This window comes from Budorcas taxicolor, chromosome 11 (genome assembly GCF_023091745.1).
Source record: "Budorcas taxicolor isolate Tak-1 chromosome 11, Takin1.1, whole genome shotgun sequence".
Lineage (NCBI taxonomy): Eukaryota > Metazoa > Chordata > Mammalia > Artiodactyla > Bovidae > Budorcas > Budorcas taxicolor.
The window spans coordinates 34,385,289-34,394,178 of record NC_068920.1 but is presented as its reverse complement, the minus strand read 5'-3'; positions in this window follow the sequence as shown (position 1 = coordinate 34,394,178).

The following is an 8,890-nucleotide window of genomic DNA, read 5'->3' as shown; positions in this document are numbered from 1 at the left end:
GAGAGAAGTCTGCCCGTACTTAGCTCCAGTTAACAGGGGCTGGCAGGTCATTATCCTGATGTTCTCCCAAGAGACAGTTTCCTGACTGCCAGATGACAGTGGTACTTGACTGCCTCAAGTCACAGTCACCCTTTAACTTGCACTTGGGTGGCTCTGGTTATCGGTCTATTCACTGCTGAGCTCCATCAACCCCCACATCTTGGCTGGATTTCCAGTGTCTGCTCCCGGGAACTGCTAATGCTGTGAGCTGTGAGAGCAGCAGGTAGAAAACAATCTCATGAAAGATATGAGAAGACAGGTGAACTGGATAGAAGCTTCAAAAAAAAGAGAAGGTGCAGGATTTCCCTAGCAGACCAGTGGTTGGGAACCTGCATTTCCATTGCAGGGTGTGGGGGTTCAATCCCTGGTTGGGGAAAAGAAGATCCCACATGCTGTGGGGTATGGCCAAAAAATAATAAAAAGATTAAAAAAAAAGACGATGCATTGAGAACATAGCAGAAGCCTCAATCTTTCAATAAACGTTCAACAAAAGCTGATTGCAGAGTAGATACTGGGTTAGAAGACTGGACGGTTCCTAAATCAGTCCTGTAAATGGAGGCAGTGTGCTTTCCTCTTTCAGTTCATCTTTGGAACTACTGATTACCAGTCCTGGCGTGAAGTGCTTATTAAATGGTTGTTGAGTGAATTAACAAAAGGAGGGAATGTCTTAGTGTCTTTGCTTATGCTACTCTTTTTATGTGTAATACTTTCTCTTCTCTAGTGTAGCTATGTAAATGCTATTGTTTGAAGGTTTCCTCTCCTCCATGAAGCCTTCTCTGGTTAATTCATGCTCACAGTCACCTCTTCCGTCCTAATGTCTGTAGTACAAATGCTGTCTATATTTAGCTTCCATGTCTCTCTCTTTCATTCTGGCTCCTTCTCATACTGTATAGGTACACACATAAACTTCAACAAGTGTGTACATTTCCTAAAGGCAGAGATTACCTCTTTTACTTTTTTCCTAAGTGGTGCTAGTGGCAAAGAATCTGTCTGCCAATGTAGGAGACATAAGAGATGAGGGTTTGATCCTTGAGTCAGGAAGATCCCCTGGAGGAGGAAATGACACTCCACTCCAGTATGCTTGCCTGGAGAATCCCATGGACAGTGGAGCCTTGTGGGCTACAGTCCATGAGGCCTCAGAGAGTTGGACGCGACTGAGTGACTGAGCACATCTCCTTTACTTTTTTCCTAATGCCCGTAGTTACCGATATGGTGCTAGGTATAAAGTATTGCTCTTGGAATACTTATTGATTTAACTTTTTGTTGTCCCCAGAGCAACACCGTCAGAAAAAAAGCCAAGGGCTTTTTATTAACCCAGACTGGATAAAGAAAGAACTGTAATGACTTTTCTGCCTAATCCTCCAGCCCTGAAAAAATATATGTATGCATCTTTGATCCATAAGGGATGAAATTATGCAGTGAAAATTGAAATGTAAATGAAAACATCTTTATCTGACAGTATCCTGAAACTGCTGAGGTTTGTATATATGATCTTTCCGTGAATGTTAAGGATAAATACTCATAATCAGTCCACATTCAAGTCCAATGTTACTGTAGTCCAGTGTTACTGACCCGTGACTGAGCAACTCACTGATTCTTCTTTGATCATACTGTATTGATTTTGTCAAGTTGGAGTTTAAAGATCAATTTTTTTTTCTCTTTCTCTAGTGAATATCATAATGATTTTCCTTTATACTAACCTAAAACTTCTGAGATTTTTTAAAGACTAGCAGCAGAGTTGTGAATGTTCAAATAGACAAACTTCCAAAGTACATGTTTACTATTGACTTAACTTCCAAGACAAGCAGAAGCTAAATTTCATCAGCTCAATTTATACAAACATGAAAGTAGATTCCATATTTGAATTCAAGAGAAGAACAGATAGAAAAATTCCAGAAGCATTACTGGGTGGATGGAGGAGACTTTCACAGATAGTCCAGACATTTTCTCTTCCAAGTCAGACATCTGTTATTTGTATTTTTACTACTGGTCCAGTCTCAGTCTAAAGGTTTACACCAGAATTTTGTGGCTCTTCAAGGTTTCAGTCTCATTGCTAAACTGCATTTAAGGTCTTGTGGGAAATCATGAAGTTGAAACAGTGCTTGTTCGACCATAAAATAATTTGATACATTCAAGGAAATTCAGTTTTGAATTAAAGGACCTTTGATTTTTTTATTCTGCTCCCAGATTCTACATCAGTTTCTTTTTAATGACCTAAAGGCACTTACAAACCATTTTCACCTATTGAAGTCTTACCGCATTCAAACAGGACATTTTCAGTGATTTTTCTAGCTGAAAGTGATCATCCACTCCTCTGAACATTCCATAGAGCTTTGCTTGTAACTCTTTCACTTGTAACCCTTTTTGCTGGTGTTTTAGTTACAGGTGTATGTAGTGTCTTCCTCAATGAACTAAATTTCTTAAAGGCAAGGAGAGTGTCTTGGTCATGTGTATACTAACCACAATAGAGTCTTGTACCTTTCAATTTTTTTTTTAAGGCTCACTAAATGCTTATTGAATGTAAATAAGCTCCTCTGGTGTATTAATGTTAAGATAAAGACTCATTCTTTCATTCACGGAAGAGGTTGTTGTTTAGTCACTAAGTCATATCTGACTCTTTTGTGGCCCCATGGACTGTAGCCCACTAGTCTCCTCTGTCCATGGGATTTCTTAGGTAAGAATACCGGAGTGGGTTGCCATCCCTTCTCCAGGGGATCCTCCCAACCTGGGAATTGAACCTGCATCTCCTGCACTGGCAGATGGTTTCTTTACCACTGAGTCACCCAGGAAGCCCCACAGAAGAGGTTACATCTGGGGAAAATGAAAAGTATATAAGGCAGGGAATTTGTGTGTGTAAGAAAACTGGTTGGGAGCAGAGTGGAGATATTTGAGTGGGTGAAAGTAGGGCATCCTAATTGTCTTCCCCTTCCAGGTTGTGGCCACTGTCTGCCTATCCTGAACAATGCTTTCACACCTTAGATCATGTTACTCTTTAAAAACCTCCAATGGTTTCCCATCATTGTACTTGGGTGAACTCCAGAGTCCTTACCCTGCCTTACAACCCCCTACTGAACTTTCCATCTGTGTCACCTACTGTCTCCTGCCCACTTGCTCTGTCCACATTAGACATCTTTTTGTTCCTCAAACATGCCAGTCTCACTTTCATTCCAACTTTTCTACGTCTTCCCTCTTCCTACAATACTTTCTCTCGAGTTTCTCTTGGCTGGTTTCTTCTTGTAATAGGAAGTACAGAGGCTCAGAGGTGGTTGCTTGCTTCATCTGCTTAGGAAAGAGCAGAGTTGACCACTGTGGCTGGAGCAGGGTAAGCAATGGAAAGAAGAGAGAAATAAAGACTGAGCCAAGGTCAGTGGCAACGTTGATTGGGACTTGACTGCATTTTTAAGAACTTTGGATTTTATTTTGGATCAGAAGACAAGCCATAAGGGCTTTTGAGTAGAGGAATGACACAATCTGACATGCCTTTAAAATTAATTACTCTGACTGCTGTGGGGAAATGCAATACAGAGATTTAGAGTAGACATTGGAAGATCAAGTAATTAGTCCAAATGAGAGATGATGGCATCTTAGATGAAAGTGCGAGTTTCTAAATGTTAATTACATCAGAGACTACCCATACAAAACCACTCTCTGCCTTTTCCAGCGTGATGAAATTGAGGTCCGGCACAGGGCTGCCTTGCCTCTCTCTCTGTTTCCAGGATCCCTTGTCGGTAAGCGTGGCCACATGGCTCAGTTCTCCCCAGTAGAATCGGAGAAGACACGTATCTATCTAGACTGAGGCTTTCCAACAGTAGGCATTCTTTTCCTAGGCTCTTATCTCCAAGTCAGTTTTGAGCACGCAAATGAGGGCAATGCATAGGAGATGGTAAATAAAAACATTGGAGGGAGCTGGTTTGGGAAAGCCCACATGGAGCAAAGTTGCCACCCACCTGCTGTGCTGACCCCAGACTGTAATATGAGAAATAAACTCCTGAATAAATTTTGGTTCTCTGTATCAGCAGCCTAGCTTTTGCCTGCTCATTTGTTTATCAAGTCACTTGCCTGTTTTGAATCTCACTTTCCTCATTTGTAAAGTGGAAATAATACTGATATATTCCTTGTAGGCTGTGGCGACAAATGCATGAGATAATCCAAGTAAAGTACTGAGTGCATTGCCCTTCTCGTGTAACCACATAACAACTGTTTTCTACTTGAATTAATAATGAAGAGAATTGCATCTTTGGTTTGGACAATAGTGGATATCAGGTTAGTAAAGCAGATAGGGTTGGTGAACTGTTGGACAGACCAATTGAGACAGACTTGCCAGGATTGGACCCTGGTACTCATATCTTTTTAAAGTTCCTCAGATAGCTTTGGTGAGTGCCTTGGTTTGGGTATGTATACTTTATATTTGCTGTATATGTCACATGGGACCTATTAATTAAATGCCTTATTGCCTCCCTATGGGAGGAAGATCTGTCGAGTATTCCTGACAATTCCATAAACGCGAGAAAAGAAGAACAATAAACCGAATTAGTCATAAAGCAAATTTTCTGTGGATACTGATGCTAAAAAATAGTACAGGAACAAATAAATAAACAAACAAACAGCCTCATATGAGAGACTTCCATTTTGGGCAATACAGTCATCTACATTCTCCAAAGCTCTCCTCTAGAAAACAACTAGATCCTGAAAAAGTGGGTAAACTATTGCACTTTTGGGTTCAGGAAAATAACGGAAATTTCCAGGCACATTAACCTAATCCAGCTAAACAAATCAGTGAGCTGAAAACATGAGAGGAGTTGTGAGCAGACACATGAAGTGAAGCTGCCTTAAGTGCTGCTGCTGCTAAGTGGCTTCAGTCGTGTCTGACTCTGTGCGACCCCATAGACGGCAGCCCACCAGGCTCCCCCGTCCCCGGGATTCTCCAGGCAAGAACACTGGAGTGGCATGCCATTTCCTTCTCCAATGCGTGAAAGTGAAAAGTGAAAGTGAAGTTGCTCAGTCATGTCTGACTCTTAGCAACCTCATGGACTGCAGCCTACTAGGCTCCTCCGTCCATGGGATTTTCCAGGCAAGAGTACTGGAGTGGGGTGCCATTGCCTTCTCCGCTTAAGTGCTAGCATCAGTGCTGAAAACAGGAGATCAGCTCCTGGATCTGCATATAGTTGGGAGATAAACCTGAGGCTTCTGGATTAAACTGCAGATTCTTAGGGTTCCATATTGGTCCCAGGTCAACAGTGTCCTCAGGCTACTAGCAGAAGAAAATACATATTATCTCTGTAAGAGAGCATGCCTCATTTAAGAGCCTAAGATTTCAAGTCATCAGTTTGGTTCAGTTGCTCAGTCGTGTCCAACTCTTTGCAACCCCATGGACTGCAGCAGCACACCAGGCTTCCCTGTCCACCACCAATTCCCGGACCCTGATGAAATTCATGTCCATTGTGTTGGTGTTGTCATCCAACCATCTCATCCTCTGTCATCCCCTTCCCCTCCTGCCTTCAATCTTCTCCAGCATCAGGGTCTTTCCCAATGAGTCAGTTCTTTGCATCAGATGGCCAAAGTATTGGAACTTCAGCTTCAGCATCAGTCCTTCCAATGAATATTCAGCACTGATTCCCTTTAGGATGGACTGGTTGGATCTCCTTGCAGTTCAAGGGACTCTCAAATCTCCAATACCATGGTTGAAAAGTGTTAATTCTTTGGTGCTCAGCTTTCTTTAGGGTCCAAATCTCACATCCATTCATGACTACTGAAAAAACCATAGCTTTGACTAGACGGACTTTTGTTGGCAAAATAATGTCTCTACTTTTTAATATTGTCAGGTTGGTCATAGCTTTACTTCCAAGGAACAAACATCTTTTAACTTCATGGCAGCAGTCACCATCTGCAATGATTTTGGAGCCCAGGAAAATAAAGCCTGTCACTGTTTCCATTGTTTCCCCATCTATTTGCCGTGAAGTGATGGGGCCAGATGCCATGATCTTTGTTTTTTGAATGTTGAGTTTTAAGCCAGCTTTTCACTGTCCTCTTTCACTTTCATCAAGAGACTTTTCAGTTTCTCTTCGCTTTCTGCCATAAGGTGGTGGCATCTGCATATCTGAGGTTATTGATATTTCTCCCCACAATCTTGATTCCAGCTTGTGCTTCATCCAGCCTGGCGTTTTGCATGATGTACTCTGCATATAAGTTAAATAAGCAGGGTGACAATGTACAGTCTTGATGTACTCCTTTCCCAATTTGGAACCAGTCCATTGTTCCATGTCCAGTTCTAACTGTGGCTTCTTAACCTGCATACAGGTTTCTCAGGAGGCAGGTAAGGTGGTCTGGTATTCCCATCTCTTTAAGAATTTTCCACAGTTTGTTGTGATCCACACAGCCAAAGTCTTTGGCATAGTCAATAAAGCAGAAGTAGATGTTTTTCTGGAATTCTCTTGCTTTTTCTGTTATCCAGTGGTTGTTGGCAATTTGATCTCTGGTTCCTCTGCCTTTTCTAAATCCAGCTTGAACATCTGGAAGTTCTTTGTTCATGTACTGTTGAAGCCTAGTCTGGAGAATTTTGAGCATTACTTTTCTAGTGTGTGAAATGAGTGCAATTTTGTGGTAGCTTGAACATTCTTTGGCATACCTTTCTTTGGGACTGAAATAAAAACCGACCTTTTCCAATCCTGTGGCCCTTCTGAGTTTTCCAAATTTGCTGGCACTTTCACAGCATCATCTTTTAGGATTTGAAATAGCTCAACTGGAATTCCATCACCTGCTTTGTTCATAGCTTTGTTCATAGTGATGCTTCCTAAAGCCCACTTGACTTCAGACTGGCTCTGGCTCTAGGTGAGTGATCATGCCATCGTGGTTATCTGGGTCATGAAGATCTTTTTTGTATAGTTCTTCTGTGTATTCTTGCCATCTCTTCTTAATATCTTCTGCTTTTGTTAGATCCATACCGTTTCTGTCCTTTGTTGTGCCCATCTTTGCCTGAAATGTTCCCTTGGTATCTCTAATTTTCTTGAAGCGATCTCTAGTTTTCCCCATTCTATTGTGTTCCTTTATTTCTTTGCATTGATCACTGAGGAAGGCTTTCTTACCTCTCCTCGCTATTCTTTTGAACTCTGCATCCAGATGGATATATCTTTCTTTATCTCCTTTGCCTTTCATTTCTCTTCTTTTCTCAGGTATTTGTAAGGCCTCCTCAGACAATCATTTTGCTTTTTTTGCATTTCCTTTTTTGGGGGATGGTTCTGATCACCACCCCCTGTACAAGGTCACAAACCTCCACCCACAGTTCATCCACTCTATCTATCAGATCTAATCCCTTGACTCTGTTTGTCACTGTATAATCATAAGGGATTTGATTTAGGTCATACTTGAATGGGCTAGTCGTTTCCCCTACTTTCTTCAGTTTAAGTCTGAATTTTGCAATAATGAGTTCATGATCTGATTTCAAGTGATAAAAATCAATTTAAAAAATGAGCTACTATGAGAAGACCAACAAGCAGGTTAGGAAACATGCCTTCTTGAGTGGAGAAAGAAACTTGGAGGTCATCAAATACTGGAATTATTATATTCAAAACAAAACAACTCCATATAAAGTTTTAAAAGAAACTTTATTGATATACTATTCATAACTGTATTGTTTACCCACTTAATGCATTTGAAGTGTATAATTCAATGATTTTTAGTATATTCACAGGTACATGCAACAATCACCAAAGTCAATCTTAGAACATTTTTACCATCTCAAAAAGAAACTACATATCCTTTAATTATCATCCCCACCTCCTACTTCCTTCTTCCCTCCAGCCCTAGGCCACCACTAGTCTATTTTCTATCTCTGTAGATTTCTTATTCTGGACTTTTGTATGAATGAAGTCATGAATATGTGATCTTTTGTGATTGGCTTTTTTCACTCAGCATAACGTAGTTAAAGTTCATCTATGTTGCCTCATATATTAGTACTTCATTCCTCTTTATGGTCGATAATACCCTAAGCATTTCATTGTATGACTTTATCATAATCTGTTTATCTATTTGTCCATTGATACATTTGAGTCATTTCAACCATTTGATTATTACAAACAATGCTGCTATAAACATTCATTTACAAGTTTCTGTGTAGACGTATCATAGGTTTTCATTTTTTCCTGGGCATTTACCTAGGTATGGAATTGCTGGGTCATGTGTTAATTCTCTGGGCTTCCCAGGTGGCTCAGTGGTAAAGAATCTGTGTGCCAGTGCAAAAGATGTGGGTGTGATCCCTGGGTTGAAAAGATAACTTGGTGAAGGAAATGACAACCCACTCCAGTATTTTTTCTGGAAAATCCCATAGACAGAGGAGTCTGGCCGGCTATAGTCCATGGGATCACAAAAAGAGTTGGGCATGATTTAGTGACTAAATAACAACCACAACAAAATGGTAACTCTGTAGCTGTTTATATATTGTAGGTACAAGTCCGTTCACAAATATATGAATGCAAATACTTTCTCCCATTCTATGGGCTATATTCCACTTTTTTTTTTTTGTTGTTCTTTCTTTCCACTTTCTTGATCCTTTGAAGCACAAAATTTTAAATTTTGATGACATCTGACTTTATTTCTTTGGTTGCTTGTGCTTTTGGTGTCAAGTGTAAGAATCCTTTGTCAAATCTAAAGATATAAAGTTTACCCTCATGTCTCCTTCTAAGAGTTTTAAAGTTTTTGCTTTTAATTTGGGTCTTTGATCCATTTTGAGCTGATTTTTATATATGGTATGAGGTGAAGATTCAATCTCATTATTTTACGGGAGGCTATTCAGTTGTGCTGTTGCCACTTGTTGAAAAAATAATTCTTCCATTGACTGGGCTTGACATCTTTGTCA